Raw genomic sequence first — 19,505 nt, 5'->3', positions numbered from 1 at the left:
GGTGTTTATTAATTTATTCTGGCCATTGAAATGAATGAATACCCAAGCGCTTGACATACCTAATGCTTAAGCGTGTTAGGCGTGACAGGCTTTTTTTTTGCCAAAAAGCTGCAGCTCCAGAACACGCTGGCATTGGGTTTTTTCCGCCTCTAAACAAATGTAAACGTTTATGTGTGCATGGCCACTCAGGCTAACATTGGGGGGGGGTTTACAGGCAGAAAAAAAAGCAAGATGCCTCTAGAAGCTGTGTTTAAAACGCCCAATGTGCATGAGACCTATAAGTTCCATTCTGAGCGACTACCAGGTGCAGGTAGCTTGCACCTCGTTCTCTGTTCAAAGGATAGGAGCTTGGTTGAACTGTAGATATCAGGCTAGACAGCAGTCTTCTTAAACCTGCCTCAAAGTACAAACATTTCCAAGGCCCTTGGTAAGATAACAGCTTTGACCACCCATCCCTTCATCTGACATTAATGAGATTTGGCACCAAGGCAAACTTAAGCTGCATTGTTTGTACTGGCAAGGACCCCTAGCATTACACACAAACTGCCTACAAGCTCAACCTCCTTTGTGAAGGTTAGTGTAATAGGTTAGTGTACAGCCCTAACCAATCGCACTATCCCCTTGGTTTACTGCAGGAGCATAAATGTTGTACGTGGACCCCTGGGAATTCACTAGGCCCTAGGATCCTATCTAGGCTTGCTCGTGGATGATCTGCCTCTTCATAAACTATATTTGCATCCTCCTACTCCACCAATCTCCACATGCCAAATTTTGCTGGGGTGGTTCTTATCCATAAACCTGTCACAAGACTCAGCATGAGCAGGGGAAGAGAAGAGGCTACCTTTGATGAAAACCAAAATGATTAGTAGATCCAAAGATGAAGACAGGTAGTCAAACTTTGACCTTTCCTAAAAAAATCTGGTTTGGCCCTTCCCCAACCCAAGTGCTACGTGTTCCTAATGATAAAAAAGGAAAGGGTCAGATCAAGCTTTAACTTGGTAAATTGATATTTGTATATAACATTTGTATTTGTGGATGTTTTGATCATTTTGACATGTAGAAGGCAACTTCTGTCTAGGGCCCATTCAAGTATTGAGTCAGCCTATTCATTATAAATTGGATACCAATGCACCACAATTCTGCCAAAATACACATGAACCAGTTTGTTTTATAGAACACCTCAGTCTACAGCGTTGTGTTGTACTGCAATACAAGTGCTGTTAAATTAGGTATTAACAAATACAGAGCTGCATTCCTTTTTGTCTTTTATATCTACCTGGGGTTCAGCTCTATCTCTTTTTGCCCCCTTCTCTTCATATAACCTAAGTCTTCACTGTCCTGGCTGCACCTGTGCATTAGTGCCCCACAGATTTCTTTGGGATATGTCCTGAGACTAGAGACAATTGAAGACAGTCCCAAGTCTATGGGGCTGTAATGTGCAGTTGTGTTCAGGACAGTTAATACTTGCGGTGCTGAATGCAAACAAACATCAGAACTGTGTCTGTAGGATTTACGTAAAAATGAATCTTTGGAAGGTGGGTTAGGTTTGGTCAATCTGCACTCAATCTTTCAGAAAATCCAAATTCATAATTTCTTCAGTATTTCTTCTTTTCATCTTTAAGAAAATCCATATATGTAATGTCTTCAGTATTTTTTTTCCCTTCCTTTGAAACTCTATTTTAAAATTTGTTCATGCAACAACAGACTGTATCACAGTTTATCCCACTCTACTTTCACTTTACAGGTGGCAAAGGTTACTGCACCACATGAATTTTATTAAAGGGAAGTGGCATAAGTTGGCTCATCACAGGGGTCTTGCAGAGAGTCTGCAGTTGACTGGAGCCATGTACCAGGGTGAGCTATATTCATCTTTACTACATAACACAGTGGGAAGTGTTGGCAGCTACTGGTGTGAACAGATTTCAAAAGAGGAGAAAAATGACTTCACTAATATACTTGCAATTCAAAGACATGGCCAACGTCACCCCTTACTATGTACCATCTGAAGGGAAGTTGAAGAACTACTTATTGCAAATGATTGTGAAGTTAATCTCTCTGTTTTCCACTTAGATTCACATTTACTTTTTTATTGAAAAGAAGTTACCAAATTCTTCACGTTTTGTAGTGAACAGTGAACGACCAATGGCGTACCTAGCATATTTGACACCCGGTGTGGAATGTTTCCCCTTTCTCCTCCTCTATGTGACAATATTATTTTTCACTGATAACTATGAAATGTAACTAATACTAATATCACTAAAAAGAGAGACAGGGAAATTGTTGTCTATTAAAAAACTAGGGGGGAGATTGACTAAAACATGTGCACACAGAATCGGGTGCAGTTGTGCATAGTAACCAATCATCTTCTAACCTCAGCTTGATCAATTAAGCTTTGACAAAAAAAACCTAGAAGCTGATTGTTTAGTATGCAAAGCTTCACCAGATTGAGTACGCATCAGTTTTAGTAAATCTCTCTCTCTTTATTTATGCAAAAAGATTAATAATTCTTAAAGGGTTCAGTTTGAAAGGAAAACTATTATTTTAGTTTTGAATATAGCAGGGTAAGGTTAGACCCTATGTTATTTTTTATTGATGTCTAAGTCTATCTTCTCTATTTGTCCTGGTGCCACTTGGATAGAAAGTAATTAGAAATTCAAAATGTGTAGGTTGTCACCAAAGCAAAAAGTCATAGTAAATAATCATATTGGGACAAATGTTCGGTAACAACTAAGAAGAGAATTGTTTTCACTTTGGGGAGATTTACACTCATTTTTTATATCCTGTAATGTCTCCAGTACAGGAAATGAAGGGGAATCCCCCCAGTGAGACACGGAAAGCAAAAGATAACCCCCACCTCCATCCAAAAGAATTAAAAGTTTTGACTATAAATACAGTTAAATAATGGGGAAACATGGGGATAATAGTGGCGTACTTAAAAGACTGTCCCTGAGTTAGCCTCATGGTTCAAACTCTTTTATTATATATATTATATATATGATTGTTTTATAATATTTTTTGGTTCTCCAGTATGGATGAGTGAATTAGCAATTATCTACCTATGGATCTGCCCAGTTTCTGCAATCTGCCTACACACTGAGGACAGCTCCATCATCCACCAACTAAAGCCCCAAAAGACGGTAGTAATGTGTAATTGTGTAAAAATTGTATGTCACCATAGACTTGATAGATGACTAAGTAGTCCACCCAAAGCCAATCCAATCAAACATCGAATTGAATACATTTGGGAGAAACTGCAACAACGTTGACAGGGTCTGTCTCCTTGGGACTGTTCCTTTGTAAAATTAGGCCATTTGGGAGATATATGAATGCTTTTTGTCCCTATCCTATCACATTGAACAGATTTCCCCTGAGCTGTGGAAGTCTTGCAATATGAAGTATTTTAGACATATGACACTTTTTAGCTCCCCTCTAGGGATCAGCAGAAACCAGAATACATTGGCAAACAGCTTATCCAATTATGAAGCCAACCCGATTTTATAATGTACCTTCACTGTAGATTGCTCCATCATCTGCCACTGTATCCCTCACTCGGCTGCCATAAAGACAGAAAAAGGAAGTACCAGTCTTATACTTCATGGATCAGTGAGTGTCCCTCAACACAGGCACATCACAACAATGTATGCTGATCTACCCCACAATCTTCTAATCTTATGTATCTTCTCCATATTTCTAAAGCTTCCTAACTACAACAGAACAGAGCCTAGTTGTCTGGAGGTATATGTGCAGTGTTCCATCAAATGTATGCTTACCCTAAGCTGTTTTTTTTTTTGCTGTTTGGAAACACAGGACCAGATGATTGTCCTAACTTGTAAAAATGTTGTAAGTAGTTACAACAATGGTGGATGTCCACTGTGCAAAGAAACAAGTTCATTGGGGTTTGCTTCACGTCTAATGTAATTTTGCCAAGGAAGACTTTTGTCTTGTCCTTGTTGGAAAGACTTACCGTATATACTCGAGTATAAGTCGTTCCGAGTATAAGTCGAGACCCTATTTTACCACAAAAAAATGGGAAAAACTTACTGACCCGAGTATAAGACGAGGGTGAGAAATGCACGGCTACTGTAAGTGGAAAAAGAGGGTCAACAGTGCCCATCTGCAGCTGTATACCTCCCTGTGTCCTGTGCATATGTGTCATGTGTCCTGTGCATATGTGTCCTGTGCATATGTGTCATGTGCATATGTGTCATGTGTATATGTACCTGTGTCATGTACCTGTGTCCTGTGTATTTGTGCATGTACCTGTGTATCTGTCATGTGTATATGTACCTGTGTGCATGTGCATGTGTGTGTGTGTGTGTGTGTGTGTATCCTACCTGTGTCCTGTGCATCCTCCGTGCGCCGCTCTGCACCGATCACCGTGTAGTATTCGGCAGCCATTCACTGTTCAAAAGCCGCGCCGCCTCCTCGTCCAAAAAACTCAATTTCCCAGCAGTCAGCGGACAGCCAATAACGGACATTCTCTCATCCTCATACCACGGACGAGGATGAGAGAATGTCCATGATAGGCTGTACACTGACTGCGTATCACAGACAAGGAGGCGCGGCTTTTAAACTGTGAGAGCCGCTGCCGAGTGCTATGTAGCACACGCTGGCCGCCGTCTGCCTGCATGACACGCTGATCATGTAGGCAGACGGTGGTGACTCGTGTATAAGTCGAAGGGGGCACTTTCAGCCCCAAAAAAGGGGCTGAAAAATTCGACTTATACACGAGTATATACGGTACTGCACCTATAGCATGTTGGACCTGCAGGCAGATCGGAGTAAAGGGTTGATCCCGGTTCCTTTACCACGTGATCAGCTGTCAGCCAATGACAGCTGATCACATGATATAGGCAGAAGCTGATAATCGGCTTATTTTCCCTCGCGCTGACAGCATGAGGAGAAAAAAATAAGCCGATTAACAGCTTGTGTAAATGGGACATTGGTCCCACACAATGACAGCCACTGCTGCTAAACAATCCCCACCAGTGTCACCTACCAGTGCCCATCAGTACTGCTAAGCAGTGCCAACCAGTACCACCTATCAGTGCCCACTAGTGCCACCTATCAGTGCCCATCAGTGCTGCCTATCAGTGCCACCTACCAGTGCCCATCAGTGCCACCTATCAGTGCCGCCTATCAGTGTCCTTCTGTCGTGCCTATCAGTGACCTTCAGTGCCGCTTATCAGTGCCATCTATCGTAAGGTATCCATCAGTGCCACCTATCAGTGCAGCCTCATCAGTGCCTCCTGATCAGTGCCCACCAGTGCCGTCTCATCAGTGCCCATCAGTGCCACCTTATTAGTGCCTATCAGTGCCCATCAGTGCAGCCTCATCAGCGCACATCAGTGAAGGAGAAAAATTACCTGTTTCCAAAATGTTATAACAAACTGTTTTTTTTTTTCAAAAATATCGGACTTTTTTTGTTTACCAAAAATTAAAAACCCAGTAGTGATTAACTAACACCAAAAGAAAGCTCTATTTGTGTGAAAAAAAATGATAAAAATTTCATATGGGTACAGTGTAGCATGACTGCACAATTGTCATTCAAAGTGTGACAGCACCGAAAGTACCCAGTAAGCAAGTGGTTAAAGTGAATCCATGGTCAGGCATTGTACATTCAAGCACTTACAGTACATGTTCTTAAAGAGACCCTGTCCCCAACCTAAAAAATGAAGGAAAAGCAAATAAAATCAAGTATTTTCAGTGTGCTTTCTTTCTGTAAATTCTGTTTTTATTCACTTGCAATGTGCCTTTGAACTTTCTAGAGAAGTTGACTACTTCAGAAGAGTTATTTCCTAAGCACAGCCCCCTGCCCCCTGCATGTCATAGCTCTCTCCTCCTTTGGAGGTGTCTAAATACTCTTTGTTGTGGTGCGGCTCTCTACATAACCTTCTGTTTAGCAGCCAGGGAAGGAGTAAAAAAAAAATTCTATAAAGGGTCACTTGAGTAACAGCTGAGGCTGTGGATATAACTTCCAAGATGGCAGCACCCAGCAAAAGACTCAGGGCTTCTGTATATCTACACAAGGGAGGTTTTACAGGTAAATAACATGCATAAGGTAGATTAAATGCAGGTACAATGTTATGGGAGGATGTTGGTGACACACATGTCCTGGTGACAGAATTTCTTTAACAAGCAGAGATTGAGATTGAGATTCCTCTCTCTTGAATGGAAGTGGGTTAAATTACACTAGGCCTCATTCAACCTGGAAGTAGTGAAGCTTTGCTGGACTGGTGAGTCTGAAGGAGACAACACTGGAGTTTAGATGAGTATTAGCACCAGAGCTGCTTTTTAATTAGTTAGAACTAAGCTTTAAAATGTGCCCTCACTGACTTCTGTAGCTACAGGCATTGTGCATACATTCATCCTCAAATTTCACAGCAGAAGAACTGGTGTCAGGGGAGGGGGAGCATGTTGAGCTGAGCTGCTAACTCACTAGCAGGACAGGGAGTCATTGCTGCCAGGGGGAGCAAGGCAACCTGAGCTGCTGAGTCAAAGCTAGGAGGGGGGAGCTGACCTGCTCAGAGAAGAATCTGAATGACTTTAGTGTTTCTGCAGTGAACTTTGAGGATGAATTTCGCCAAAGTGCCTGCAGCTAAAGAGGGAAGTAAAGGCTCATTTTAAAGCACACTTACTGCTTGTTAAAAATCCAGTAATAATTTATAGTCCTAAACCTGTGTGCAGATTCACTTAAAGGTGTCCATGGTCAAAACATCTTTGTCGTATGAGTTTGAGGACTCCAAGAAATTATCGTACATCTATTGACACTATGCCATGTGTACAAATACCTCCTGCCAGCCAGGCGTTGGCAAAGCATTAGTAAGCATGGTTGTATTCTTTTGGGCAATTGCTATTGTTCCCCCAGCATACTTGGTCAATGCACATTAAAATGACTAGAGGTGGTTCTCACAGTAGGAAAAAGATTACCATTTGTTGCCTTTGTTGAAGGAATGTCATAGTTATTTCCAGAAGAAGCTGAATATAATTTGACAAAGCACATGCTGTTGAGAAGGGGTGTTGGAAAAGAACAACAGCATGTAATGTAACGTCGCTTATATAAACTGACAATATATATATATATATATATATATATATATATATATATATATATATATATACAGTGGAACCTCGGTTTGCGAGTAACGCGGTTAACGTTTTGCAAACCGAGCACTGTATTTCTAAAATTCCTAACTTGGTTTGCGAGTGTTGTCTCGCAAAATGAGCAGGATTCAAGCCAAAAGCGGTGTGCAGTACCGCTTTTGGCCTGAGGTGGGGGACGCCGGAGCCGAGCAGAGCCGAAAGTCGCCAATTTGCGCCGTTCAGAGATGCACGGAAAGGCCGAGGACAGTTCGGCTGACCTTGGCAAACCTCGGAAAGGCTCGTGAACGGAGTATTTCCGAGGTTTGCCGAGGTCCGCCGAAGTGTCTCTCGGGCCTTTTCGGCAGTTTCCGAGGCTCTCCGGCGCCCCCCGCCTCTGGCCGCATGCGGAATTGCATCCCATTGAAGTCATTGCGGAATGAATTATTTTAGTTTCCATTGACTTCAATGGGAAAACTCGCTTTGATATGCGAGTACATTGGATTACAAGCATAGTCCTGGAATGGATTATGCTCGTAATCCGAGGTTCCACTGTATATATATATATATATATATATATATATATATATATATATATATGCATTATACCTTTCTACCCAGCAGGTGGCACTGCAGTGTTATAATGTGTAATGATATTCTCTGTGGTAATGTAATAACAGGATGTATTGTCTGTTTCTAAGTGTGTGCACTTGTATCCTCCTTATTCCTGTGTCATGTTTCTCAATGCTGTAAGACAGGGATATGCAATTAGTGGACCTCCAGCTGTTCCAGCTCCAGCAAAACTAAAAGTCCCATCATGCCTCTGCCTCTGGGTCATGCTTGTGGCTGTCAGAGTCTTGCTATGCCTCATGGGACTTGTAGTTCTGCAACTGCTGGAGGTCTGCTAATTGCATATCCCTGCTGTAAGATATAATCTAACATCTTCCATAAAAGTAAAGCCGTTTGCTGTATCCAAGAAGCTTCCAGCTTATGATTTCAATACTCTGCTAATAGCCAAATGGTGGTAGTTTCTCAACAAGGGTTCACCCAGGTTGGTTTATAAAAGAGCTTTATGTTAAAGTGACCTTATCACCAACTTAGAAAAATGCAGATAAGAACATAGTAAAATCAAGTATACTAAGGGGTTGATTCACTAAAAAGATTGTGCACGTTTTGAATTGCAGTTGCACTCTGCAAGTGCAGTTGCTCCAGAGCTTAGTAAATGAGGTAAAGCTGCAATTTGCAAAGTATACCCGATCACGAACAAGGAATATAAAAAAAAAAACTGCATTTTTGCTTCCACGTGATTGGATGATGGAAGTAGGAAGAGCTTCTGCTCATATACAAAACTCTGGAGAAACTGCTCTTGCAGAGTGCAACAGTACTTTGCAAAGTGCACAGTCTATTTGCCTTTAATAAATCCACCCCATAATTTTTACTTGCAGTGTTTTCCTTTCCATAAATTATATTTTATTCACTTGCAATGTGCCTTTCAACATGTGGCAGTGGACGGTGTCAGTAGTTTTTTATTTTTACGTATTGATTTTTTTACAATTTAATTTGTTTTAAATTTTTGGAGGGAGGGTGTTGGGGCACTTTAATTTTAAATTACACTTTAATTTTTTAGAATTTTTTTACAATAAATACTTTTATATTTTTGGGGGGCTTTGGTGAGCTATCAGGGGTCTAAACAGACTCCTAACATCTCCCCTTTGAGACAGAGAAATTGACAGAGGACATAGATTCCCCAGTCCCTTTGTCAGCACTGAAGATGAATGGGCAGGAGACAGAGGCTCCTGTTCATTCATTAACTGAGCAGAGTAAACACACCTCCTGGGAGACTTGGAATGTCTGATTTCCTAGCCCAACCCCTGCTTCCTTGCACATCATAGTCCTCTTCTCTTCTGAAAGTATCTAATTACTGACTGTGCTGCCAGCTCCCCTGCCTCTCCCTTCACTTCCCTAAAAAACCTTTTATGCAAGCATAATGAGCAAAGGTGAATACTATAGAATGTTACTTGAGTGACAGTTTTGAGTCTGCTGGGGATGCTGGTTTCACATCCAAGAGGGTTGAGTCCAACAGCAGTCTAAGGCCTTTTGAACGTCTACACAAAGGAGGCTTTTACAAGTAAATAGCATATATAAAACAAGTTAAACGCACATGTGGTATATCATGTGAAATAATAACGTACACTCCATGGAAATTGTTGACTTTTTCAATATTTGACCAGGCAAACATTAGATGTTGATTCAAATAGTGTGTAGCACCCTCCTGGTGTAGAGCAGGCTTTAGGTAAATTTACTTCAGCTCCCCTGTAATCAGTGGAGCAGAAGGTTAATTATTTGGGCAGCTCAGTCTTTTACAGGCTGCTGCTCTGTTACTTTCCCCTGTCTTCTAGAGGATTTTAGAAGTATAGGGAGAGGAAGAACAGAGCAGGCAGCCTAAATATTTATGCAATTCCCGCCAGTCCTGCAGGAGGAGATCCCTGGTGCAGGGCCCTAGAGGAAGGCTTCTGGAAGACACAGAGGTCCCAGCTAGGCTTAAATCCATGTCCAGGAATCAAGTTCGGTCTGAAGGAACTCACTAGAGAGAGACATGAGGAAGTTGATGGGAAAGAGTCCAGCTGTCCTATGGTGGTCTTAGTCAACTTCTCCCTCACTAGAAAGAGCCTGGTCGATATTGGAGGGAGGCAACCGATGATCCTGTGGCTAGATGTGAGTAGATGACCCCAGTGCTGAGGAAAAATGACTGTGTGTAGATTTTTTTTTACTCTGGGAGGAGTACAGGTCACCAGCAACACAGAGAACCTGTGGGAAATTCAGTGTGTGCAATGCAGCCAGCAGGTTCATGCAGTGCAGATAGCAGTTCTGCACAGTGCAGCCAGAAGTTGAGGAGCCCTAAAATTATCCAGGTCTACCTTTTCTGGGGTATCCCACACTCCCTGTCCCTATTCCAGTTCATTGTTCCGATAAAAAACCCTCTAGACTGTTTTCTGAGCCAGTGGAAGAATGAAGAAAATGTGGTGTGCCTGGCTATGTGCGCTAAGTGGAGAGATAGGACGGCATTCACCAGCGGCTCCTACGGGTGTGAGCTGCAAATGCCTGGAGATACAGGTGACACATTAGAACAAACGACACATAAAATTGACATGGAGTGTTTATTTTCACGATCTAAGCTAACAAAAATGTAGATACGTCATGTGGAAAAAGTAAGTACACCTCTACATTTACTACCATTTCAAATCTATTAAATTAGAATTCGGTATTCCAGATTAGGTGCCCATGATTAGGACTGCCTTAGGGAGTGTTCAGGTGGAACCTGTCTTATTTAAACCTTTGTCATCAAGGGTCTGGGGGACACAGACAACAATAAAACAAAAGCCATCTCACTGTCTCTATTGTTCCTAGTGGCCCATTGTCACCAGGAGAAGAAGCGATGCTTAATCCAATATTTTGAGTTGTCACAGTATGAGGAAAAGAAGGTACAGTAAATTTTCCAATAAATAAGCAAACGGACAGTTGTAACCATTCCCCATGTAAAAATGTTACAAAAACAAAATAATATCTGTTGATCTTCCAGAAACCCAGTGAGCTCATAACCTGTTGTTTGTGCAGACAATATTGTCTCTGCTGATCTGAAATTCTAAACATCGCTGTCTGTTGCACTACAGAATTCCACCTATTCCCACCCTATCTTTTCCATTCAATATGCATACATTGTTTCCCAGCAAATCTGTACTGCTATGTTTTTTCATAAGAACCTGTCCACACATTGTGTGTAGAGAAAGGGCTCTTGGGAAGTGTAGTTCTGGAGGCATGGTGTTATTGGATGGAGAGCTGTATTGGATTTCAGACAGAAAATTTCATTTGGTGTTGAGGCCAAATAATTCAATTTTAGCCTCATCTGACCATAGCACCTTTTTCCATGTGGCCTCAGAATATTCAAGGTGAGTTTAAGGTGGTCAGATGAGACAAAATTGTAATTATTTGGCCTCAAAATCAAACTGGCTGAAAACCAATACAGCTCACCATCCAAATAACACCATTCCAACAGTAAAGCATGGAGGTGGTAATATTCTGTTATGGGAGTGTTTCTCTGCAGCAGGGACTGGAGCACTTGTCAGGATAGACGAAAAATGGATGGGAAAAAATACCATCAAATTCTTGAGGAAAATCTGCTGCCCTCTGCCAGAAAGTTGTCCATGGGAAGAATGTTTACCTCCCAACATGACAATGACCCAAAGCACACAGCAAAAATGACCACACTGTGGTTGAAGGAGAAAAAGGTGAATGTCCTTGCATGGCTTAGTCAGAGCCCAGACTTAAACCCCATTGAAAATCTGTGGAATGACTTGAAGACTGTAGTCCACAAACAGTCACCATCAAATTAATTGAACTTGAGCAGTTCTGCAAAGAAGAGCGGGCAAATATTGCAAAGTCTAGATGTGAAAAGCTAGTAGAGACATATCCCAACAGACTAAAGGCTGTAATTAAAGCAACAAGTGGTTCAATTAAATACTGACAGAAGAGGGGTGATCCTTTCTCAAACTCAGTGATTCTGTTTTTGCATTTTTTAATTTTTTTTCTGGCATGTTGGTGTTCTATCTTTCACTTGGATGTTATAAGTTGCACTAGTAAATAAAGCTGGATAAAATAAAATCTGTCTGTCCATTTCAGGCTACAAAGCAACAAAAGGTGATTATTTTAAGGGGGGGGGGATTCTTTTCTATACCCACTGTATATATTAACTACATACTCCTTTATTTGATATTCAAATTGTACGTTAGTAAAGATGACAGTAGAAAACAAAAGAAGTGATCTTCCATACCTAACATTAAAAGAGGGCAACTAGGTTTGGTGTGTATATCTGCCAAAATTAAGTCAGAGATGGAAAATCACACGGACAAACTACTGGCAGCTATTTGAGCTGAACACTCCAACAGGAGGCAGAAAAAAAAAAGAAGAAAAACAATACAACACAGACACTTCCACAATAAGATCCATGCTAATGAGGTTCCATGGACAGAGCGTTTCCTTCACCGAGGCCCTCTGGCACCCTTCAAATCACCTTTATACAAACTCATCTCCTCTCAGAATAATTACATGTGCAGCCAAGGCAGCAATAATGATGAAACTGTCTCCATTGCCCGCAAACCGCAAATTCCTCCAGCAGATATGATTATACTGAACAGGAGTTTAACACGTCGGAGGAGTTTAAAGGGCCTGCAAACAGATGGTTATGTCAGTCTTATGTACACAGCAATTTTTTTTTCTGTTTTATTTGTAGCTGATGAAAACGACCCAAAGAAAAATTGCTATGAAATAACAGTTTGGAATTGAAAGGGAATGCTCCAGTTTAAAGGGCATTTTCAGTTGACCCTGAGACCAGGATATGGACATGTATACTTATCAAGCAGTAGATCAGCTTTACAAGACGCCTTTACTGACCTTTATAGCTGCAGGCATTATGCTGTTTTCTCAGCGGCTCAGCTCCTCTCCAAGCAGTGATTCACCAGCTCAGCTCACCCTGCTCCCCCCTCCTTGCAGTGACTCCACAGCTCAACTTTCCCTGCTGCCCCTCCCAGCCAGGGCTGGGACAAGGGGTGGGCAGAAGGGGTGGCTGTCCCCGGGCACTGTGGTATCATGTGGGGAATTTGGAGGGTGGAAGGGAATAAGAATTGTTCTAAGGTGTGTGTGCTAGGAATGGTAATTTGGGGGGATTTGTGTTGGAAGGAGGGATGGGGGAGAATGATTTGTGCTAGGAGGGGGAATTTGGGGGGTTTATGCTAGAAGAGGTGATATGGTAGAGGGGGGAAGGAATTTGTGCTAGAAGGTAACATTTTTATGAGGGAGAAATTTGCGATAGTAGGTATGATTGATGGGTGGAGGATTTGTGCGGGGGGGGGGGGGCGGGCATTTGTGCTAGAAGGGGGACTGGGGGGAGCATTTGTGCTGGGAGGGGGGATTTGGAGTGGTGGGAAAGGATTTGCGCTGGGAGGGGGGATTTGGAGTGGTGGGAAAGGTATTGTGCTAGGAGGGGTGATTTTTTGGGAGGGAATTAATTGTGCTGAGGGGATGTGGAAGGAGAGACGATTCGAGCTTGGAGGTGGGATGGGGGAAGGGGGCAAAGATTTGTGCTGTCAGGGGGATTTCGGGGCAGATTTGTACTGGGAGAAGGGGGAATCTATGCTTAGGGGTAAGCATGCAGATTAGTGCTCAGTTTCTTTTGTGGGGGGATTTTTGCTGACATGTATGATGCCATACATCTAGGGGGCACAGTTTGGTATGTATGCCCTAGGCTGTAGATGACCTTGTCCTGGCACTGCTCCCAGCAGTGACTCAACAGCTCAGGTCTCCCTGTTTCCATTACAGCAGTGACTCAACAGCTTAGCTCTCACTGCTACCCATCTCAGCAGTGGCTCAGCAGTTCAGCTCACCTTCCTTCCCAACCCAGCAGTGGCTCAACTGCTCAGCATCTCATCTTCCCACTCCTTGTGGTGATTTTTCTGTCTTTAAGCCTTCCAATTTTCAATGTAAACACAGAACGGGGGGGGGGGGGGGGGGGGGAGGGGGGGGGGGGGGAGGGGGGCTCAAGGTGAGCTGTGCTGCTGATGGAATGACTTGAACAGTTTCAGTGTTCTGCTGTGAGCTTTAAAGTGGATGTAAATCCGATTCATGAAATTTGAGCTGGGTACATATATCTGCAGTGTTATCTTATCTTTCTTCAAAGCACTAAGTTCCGTGGCTTTCTCCTACTCGTTCTTCAGTTATCAGCATGATAACTTCTGACAAGTTCTCCATCAACTGTGATAAAACCAGGCTGAATTTTGTGTTGGGGAGGTTGCTAGAAATAGATTAGCAGGGAGATTGCTGTGTCACTGGACAACTCTGCTAGTCTCTGTCTGTCTCTGCCTATGTGGAGGGAGGGGGGGTGCTTTCCTCCAATCAGCTGTCTTGGATGTATGCCCAAACTTCACTTGCAGTGCTCAATAGGAAGAGAAAATGTCTAACACGATGTGAACATTCTAAAGAATATATAAAGCTGAAGACAGCACATACACAAATAAAACCTATGTAGGGGGATTTGTTTCATCTCTATGCATCATCTGAGGCTGTTCAGTTCACTAGGTATACAGTCAGATCCATAAATATTGGGACATCAACACAATTCTAATCTTTTTGGCTCTTTACACCACCACAATGGATTTGAAATTAAACAAACAAGATGTGCTTTAACTGCAAACTTTCAGCTTTAATTTGAGGGTATTTACATCCAAATCAGGTGAACGGTGTAGGAATTACAACAGTTTGTATATGTGGCTCCCACTTTTTAAGGGACCAAAAGTAATGGGACAGATTAACAATCATCCATCAAACTTTCACTTTTTAATACTTGGTTGCAAATCCTTTGCAGTCAATTACAGCCTGAAGTCTGGAATGCATAGACATCACCAGACACTGGGTTTCATCCCTGGTGATGCTCTGCCAGGCCTCTACTGCAACTGTCTTCAGTTCCTGCTTGTTCTTGGGGCATTTTCCCTTCAGTTTTGTCTTCAGCAAGTGAAATGCATGCTCAATCGGATTCAGGTCAGGTGATTGACTTGGCCATTGCATAACATTCCACTTCTTTCCCTTAAAAAACTCTTTGGTTGCTTTCGCAGTATGCTTCGGGTCATTGTTCATCTGCACTGTGAAGCGCCGTCCAATGAGTTCTGAAGCATTTTGCTGAATATGAGCAGATGATATTGCCCGAAACACTTCAGAATTCATCCTACTGCTTTTGTCAGCAGTAACATCATCAATAAATACAAGAGAGCTAGTTCCATTGGCAGCTATACATGCCCACGCCATGACACTACCACCACCATGCTTCACTGATGAGGTGGTATGCTTTCGATCATGAGCAGTTCCTTTCCTTTTCCATACACTTCTCCTCCCATCACTCTGGTACAAGTTGATCTTGCTCTCATCTGTCCATAGGATGTTGTTCCAGAACTGTGAAGGCTTTTTTAGATGTTGTTTGACAAACTCTAATCTGGCCTTCCTGTTTTTGAGGCTCACCAATGGTTTACATCTTGTGGTGAACCCTCTGTATTCACTCTGGTGAAGTCTTCTCTTGATTGTTGACTTTGACACACATACACCTACCTCCTGGAAAGTGTTTGATCTGGCCAACTGTTGTGAAGGGTGTTTTCTTCACCAGGGAAAGAATTCTTCGGTCATCCACCACAGTTGTTTTCCATGGTCTTCCGGGTCTTTTGGTGTTGCTGAGCTCACCGGTGCGTTCTTTCTTTTTAAGGATAATCCAAACAGTTGATTTGGCCACACCTAATGTTTTTGATATCTTTCTGATGGGTTTGTTTTGTTTTTTCAGCTCAATGATGGCTTGCTTCACTGATAGTGACAGCTCTTTGGATCTCATATAGAGAGTTGACAGCAACAGATTCCAAATGCAAATAGCACACTTGAAATGAACTCTGGACCTTTTATCTGCTCCTTGTAAATGGGATAATGAGGGAATAACACACACCTGGCCATGGAACAGCTGAGCAGCCAATTGTCCCATTACTTTTGCTCCCTTAAAAAGTGGGAGGCACATATACAAACTGTTGTAATTCCTACACCGTTCACCTGATTTGGATGTAAATACCCTCAAATTAAAGCTGAAAGTCTGCAGTTAAAGCACATCATGTTTGTTTCATTTCAAATCCATTGTGGTGGTGTATAGAGCCAAAAAGATTAGAATTGTGTTGATATCCCAATGTTTATGGACCTGACTGTATGTGAGGGTTTACATCCACTTTAAGGATGAACTGCTCCATATTACCTGCAGCTACATATGTCAGTGCTGGTTTGTTTTGAAGCTCATTTACTGCTTGTTAAGAATATGTAAATACTGAAATGTCCTTAGCCTGAAAACAAAATTGCACTTACTACTATTACTATTTTTTTATCTTTTTTCTACTACCACACCCATTTTTTAGTACACCCTCCTCCACCCATACATGTAACATGCTGGTAAAAAATTCTGTCTACTCATCTGACATCTCACCAGGGTTGGTTCATCTGCAGCTCCTCAAATTCTGCAATGGAAAGGAAAGGAGGTCATGTGCCTTGAACCAATCTAATTATGTACTGTATATACCATACCTGGCCAATGCCCCTGGAATTTGGAAGTCGCTGAAGTAGACACTGTTACACCTGTGAACTCCACTCACTGTGATTTCATGAGTAGTCGCCCACGTTGAGTAGTAGATTTCTCCTGTCTTCAGAATGCATCAGGCCAGCTGCTTAGCAAGAGACTTGGTAGCAAGTGGAGATCAGCCAGGTATAATATATACATAATTACATTGGTCCAAGCTGGGATAATGTAACTATGTAAAAATATACCATGACTGGAATTCTTCTTTAAGACTGGCAGACAAGCAAAGTGTGGAGCGGTGAAGTGGTGGTAGGTCTTTTGCTAGGTTGGAGTTTCAGGGCTTGAAACTTCTTACCCCCAACTATGCCCACCTATTCCGCTCCCCTGCTCCAATCATAAAAGATGTACTATCACCTATCACAATGAAAAGAACTTATTAAATGGAGAAAGGGCAAAGGAATGAAAGGTCCACCTCCTCCAATCATATAGCGCTTTTCATTGCGGAAAGCGATAGTACAACTTTTATGAATGGAGCAGGGGAAAGAAAGGATGGGCATAGTTGACACTTTTGACAAGTGCCTGTGGCATGTCCAAAAGCTCAAACTAAGGCCCACAGCACTGGAAGACCACAGCTATGGAGGTATTGGGGGGACAGAGGAATGAAGATTTCAAGGAAAATAGCAGCCACACACTCCTCACTCCATGTAAGTCCCAGTTCTTTTGCTGGTAATTTAACAAAACTTAAGCTATAAAGATACATTAATGTGTCTCTGCAATCAATACATCATTAAATGTATTTTTTAATGCAAGCAGTGTAAAATACCTGAATCTGACCTGGTATCAGCTTCCTGCAGTCCCCATACAGCAGGGCTGGAGTGTGAGAAGAAGAAGCAGTACAAGGAGCCAATCAATTTGCTGACAAGAAGCATAGGAAGAGAGAGGTGGACAGAGAGCTGATCTCATCACTATGCTGCTTCTCCTTTCACTGTTCAGTCACAGGCTGGGGGCGGGTGCAGGATGACATGGGCTGAGAAGAAGTGGGTTGAAGAATGCTGGCCATTAGACAGAGGACATCTAGTGGCAGAAAAAAGGAGGGTAAGGGAAATTTCTGGATTGAAATGAATATTGCAGCAAAAGCTGGTTTTATTCTTTTATGGGCTTATCTTACTTTTTTTTGTGATGACTTAATGCATTGCCAGATGTTGCGAAAAATGGACAAGACCCTTTGTTACATGCTTGTTACATGTAATAACTCACACATTACCATGATGCATCTATGCAGGCTGTTTATTTTTATATGTGCTGTTTTTTTTTTGTTTTTTGTTTTTGGTATTTTTGGCTAGTGATACTTAAAGGCTATATAACACAGATCCACATGAACATGCCTAAGGTAACAACAACACTGAAGCGCAGGGACCTTGTGGTCTTAGACTTCCGCTGTACATGAATTTCGATTTCCCTCCAAATCAACTTCACTAAGGGCAACAGTCCTGGAGTGTAAGTATACCATGAGAAGGTAAATATGCAGAGGTTACTTTCAAACCCAACTCCAATCAAAGAGTATGGAAGGGTTAGAGTTTCTGTTAGTTTTTTTTGCTGTTTGGCTCCCTAATGAGTTTTCTCTCACTTCCTGTCCTGGTGACGGGGATCAGTGGGACAGGTAGTAAATCTTTTCAATGGGGGTAACAGCAGCTCTGTCTGTTTTTTAAACCTGTGCTTAGTTTAACGCTTATCCTAGGCACAAAAAAGTTCCTAGAGAGCAGAGCTGTGGGAAGGGCCCAGCAGGCTCCACTCATTACAATCTGCTTGCAGGAAACTACAGGAGGGGACGGAAAAAGAGCAGATCTCTGCACAAGGACAGTTCAGTACAGAGGCAAAATTTCACACTGGATTACTGCACAGATCTGGAAGAAATCCACAACTCAAACCATAATTCAAGTATGGATACACATACACTATATTACCAAAAGTATTGGGACACCTGCCTTTACACGCACATGATCTTTAATGGCATCCCAGTCTTAGTCCGTAAGGTTCAGTGTTGAGTTGGCCCACCCTTTGCAGTTATAACATCTTCAACTGTTCTGGAAAGGCTGTCCACAAGGTTTAGGAGGGTGTCTATGGGAATGTTTGACCATTCTTCCAGAAGCGCATTTGTGAGGTCAGGCACTGATGTGGACGAAAGGGCCTGGTGCGCAGTCTGCACTCTAATTCATTCCAAAAGTGTTCTATTAGTCAGGACTCTGTGCAGGCCAGTCAAGTTCCTCCACCCCAAACTCGGTCATCTATATCTTTACAGACCTTGCTTTGTGCACTGTTGCACAGTCATGTTGGAATAGAAAGGGGCCATCCCCAAACTCCCCACAAAGTTGGGAGCATGAAATTGTCCAAAATGTCTTGGTATGCTGACACCTTAAAGCCACGTACACACGATTGGACACGCCAGAAGTGGTCAGTCTTGTAAACTAGCATTCGTAATGGAGAATTAACATTTGTGACGCGGCAAATTATGAAATCTTGAAATACAGTGCACAATTCTCTTCTTCTTTAATGGGATAATAATAAAGCTGCTTTCCTGGTGATACTGATGGAGTTATTGCAAACTAATTTTCAAATGCTTTTTTTTCTAGTGATATCAAGAATAATATTATTATGCTTTTTTTTTTCTTTATTTGGGCAAGTTACCACAACACTATTATCCTGTAGTTTTTAAGATCAAAGATACGACTATGTTGGTGTCCCTTGTCAATTTTACATTGTATTTTTTTTAATGTAACTGCCTACTCCCAAACTGTCATTTGAAGCAAAACACATAGCCAAGTATTATTCTCCACAATTTTTTTTATTGTGCATTAAAAAAAGAAAACAAATAAAATTAGACATGCTATCTGCCAATAGAACTTAACTAAAAAGTGCATTCTATGCATCCAAAAAGGTAGAAAATATACCAAATCAAATCATTATTCAACCAAAAAAATAATGTCAAAGCAATAACTCCAAGGCCAATAATAAATAACACGTTATCTCCTCCGATTCCACAACATGGCTGGTTGACGAACGGCCGTTCAGAAACAAACTGAAAAGCGCGAAATGAAAAGCGCAAAATGAAAAGTGCGAATCAACACTCACCAAACTTCTACTAACACGAAATTAGCGGAAGGAGCCCAAAGGGTGGCGCTAAAGAGCTGAAAAACAACGTAGTACATCACTACGTTCATATTTGTTGGGCAACAATTCCTTGTCGTTTGTATGCAAGACAAGTTTGGGCCAACGCCCTTCGGAC

At 42.0% G+C, this 19,505-nt stretch overlaps 1 protein-coding gene across 1 annotated transcript in view; it reads right to left on the bottom strand.

Moving 5' to 3' along the window:
* Nucleotides 1-19,505, bottom strand: part of CHRM2 (cholinergic receptor muscarinic 2) — a 293,551-nt gene that overhangs the window by 10,362 nt on the left and 263,684 nt on the right. The window lies entirely within an intron of this gene.

The sequence above is a fragment of the Aquarana catesbeiana genome, linkage group LG03 (assembly GCF_042186555.1).
Source record: "Aquarana catesbeiana isolate 2022-GZ linkage group LG03, ASM4218655v1, whole genome shotgun sequence".
Lineage (NCBI taxonomy): Eukaryota > Metazoa > Chordata > Amphibia > Anura > Ranidae > Aquarana > Aquarana catesbeiana.
Note: the sequence above shows the minus strand (reverse complement) of the source record. Positions and strands in the feature narration are given on the sequence as shown.